The following is a 3,028-nucleotide window of genomic DNA, read 5'->3' on the forward strand; positions in this document are numbered from 1 at the left end:
TTTTTGGTAGAGACAGGGTTTCACCATGTTGGTCAGGCTGGTCTCACAAACTCCTGACTTAAAGTGATCTACACACCTTAGCCTCCCAAAGTGCTGGGATTACAGGCGTGAGCTACTGTGCCCGGCCAAAACCCCGTCTTTATAAAAGATACAAAAAGTTAGCTGGGTGTGGTGGCAGGTGCCTGTAGTCGCAGCTACTGGTAAGGCTAGGTTGGGAGGATCACCTAAGCCCAGGACTTGCAATGAGCTGTGATCATACCCCTGCACTCCAGCCTGGGCAACAGAGTGAAACCTGGTCTCAAAAATTTTTTAAAAGGCAGTTCGGGCACGGTGGCTCATGCCTGTAATCCCAGCAATTTGGGAGGCCGCGGTGGAGGGATAACAAGGTCAGGAGTTCCAGACTAGCCTGGCCAACACAGTAAAAATCTGTCTCTACTAAAAATAGAAAAAATTAGCCTATCTTGGTGGCTCACACATGTAATTCCAGCACTTTGGGAGGCCAAGGCGGGCAGATCACGAGGTCAGGAGTTCGAGCCCAGCCTGACCAACATGGTGAAACCTCATCTCTACTAAAAGCACAAAAATTAGCCGAGCGTGGTGGCGCCAGCCTATAATCCCAGCTACTGGGGAGGCAGAGGCAGGAGAATTGCTTGAACCCTGGCAGCGGTGGTTGCAGTGAGCTGAGATTGTGTCATTGCACTTCAGCCTGGGCAATAAGAGATGGTGTTTCACTATGTTTGCCAGGCTGGTCTTGAACTCCTGACCTTGTGATCTGCCCACTTTGGCCTCCCAAATTGCTGGGATTACAGGTGTGAGCCTCCTCACCTAACAACTTTTTTTTTTTTTTAAACAGTCTTGCTCTGTTACCCAGGCAGGAGTGCAGTGGCCCCATCATAGCTCACTGTATCTTCTACCTCCTGGCTCAAGAGATCCTTCCACCTTAGCCTCCTGAGTAGCTGGGACTATAGGTAGACTCCACCACACCCAGCTAACATTTTTTGGTACAGTCAGGGTCTTGCTTTGTTGCCCAGACTGGTCTCCAGCTACTGGGCTCAAGTGATCTTCCTGCTTTAGCCTCCCAAAGTGCTGGAATTACAGCATGAACCACTTGGCCTGGCCACTACATGAGACTATTTGCCCTTCGGTTGCTGTTAGATACTTAGATGCTTCTGTGCATCGCCAGTACTTGGATACTTGTGTGCACCTGTGCTCTTCTAAGGGGGACGCCCACAAGAGCTGTTGCTGGCACAAGGTACCTGCATTCTCATCTTGACACCATGTCTTAGTCTGTTTTGTTCTGCCATAACAGAGTAGCACAGGCTAGGGAATGTATAATGAACAGAAATCTGGCTCGGCGTGATGACCCACATCTGTAATCCCAGCACTTTGAGAGGCCAAGGCAGGTGGATCACTTGAAATTAGTAGCTCAAGACCAGCCTGGCCAACATGTTGAAACGCCATCTCTACAAAAAATTTGCCTGACATGGTGGCACATGCTTGTAATCCCAGCTACTAGAGAGTCTGAGGCAGGAGAATCACTTGAACCCAGGATGCGGAGCTTGCAGTGAGCTGAGGTCATACCACTGCACTCCTGCTTGGAAGACAGAGCGAGACTCCCTCTCAAAAAAAAAAAAAAAAAAAAAAAGTAAGGAAAATCTATTGGCTAACAAACCTGAAGACTGAGAAGTCTCAGATGGTGAAGCCTGTATCTGGTGGGGGCCTTCCTGCTTCATTGTAACATGGTGGAAGGCATGTCATCTGAGAGAGAAAGGGGTGAATTTATTCTTTATAAGGAACTCATTCCTGTGCAAACGCACTCACTTTCGTGATAATGACATTACTGTGTTCCTGAGAGCAGAGCCCTGGTGACCTAATTACCTCTTTTTTTTTTTTTTTTTTTTTTTGAGATGGAGTCTCGCTCACACCAGGCTGGAGTGTGGTGGCACAATCTTGGCTCACTGCAGCCTCCACCTCCCAGTTCAAGTGATTCTTTTGCCTCAGCCTTCCAAGTAGCTGGGACTACATGAGCGCACCACCATGCCTGGCTAATTTTTGTATTTTTTAGTAGAGATGGGGTTTCACCATGTTCGTCAGGATGGTCTTGATCTCTTGATCTCATGATCCGCCCGCCTCGGCCTCCCAAAGTACTGGGATTACAGGCGTGAATCCCCGCGCCTGGCCCTATTTACCTCTTGAAGGTCTCACTTCTAAATTCTATTGCACTGCGGATTACATTTCCAACCCAGGAACTTTGGGGGACACATCATATCACAGCACATAGTTTTATCAAATGCTCCTCCAAAGTGATTGTTCCTGGTTACCACACCCTGGCTATCCAGTGGGGCCGTTTCCTCTAGCGTCCCTTTAGCAGCAAGGACAGTTAGGAAGGGGTGGAGCTGACACTGAACCTGTGTCTGTACATATTATGTAATTATATACCCTGCTTCAAAGTCCTGCTCTGTTGCTCTGGAGTGCAGTGACATGATCATAGCTCATTGTAGCCTGCAACTCCTGGGCTCAAGCTATGATCCCCCTGCCTCAGCCTCCTGAGTAGGCATGTGCCACCAGCCCCAGTGAATTTAAAAAATTATTATTTTTGACTCCAGCTCTGTTGCCTAGGCTGGAGTGCAGTGGCGTGATCTCGGCTGACTGCAGCCTCTGCCTCCTGAGTTCAAGTGATTCTCCTGCCTCAGCCTACTGAGTAGCTGGGATTACAGGCACGCACCACCACTCCTGGCTGTTTTTATTATTACTAGAGACACGATTTCACCATGTTGGCCAGGATGGTCTTGATATCCTGACCCTATGATACACCCGCCTCAGCCTCCCAAAGTGCTGGCCTTGTTTTTCTTTTTGAGACAGAGTCTCGCTCTGTTGCCCAGGTTGGAGTGCAGCAGCGTGATCTCGACTCATTGCAACCTCTGCCTCCCAGGTTCTAGCAATTCTCCTGTCTCAGCCTCTCGAGTAGCTGGCACTACAAGCATGCTCTGCCACGCCTGGCTAATTTTTGTAGTTTTTTGTTTTTTTT

This window comes from Cebus imitator, unplaced genomic scaffold (assembly GCF_001604975.1).
Source record: "Cebus imitator isolate Cc_AM_T3 unplaced genomic scaffold, Cebus_imitator-1.0 Scaffold266, whole genome shotgun sequence".
NCBI lineage: Eukaryota > Metazoa > Chordata > Mammalia > Primates > Cebidae > Cebus > Cebus imitator.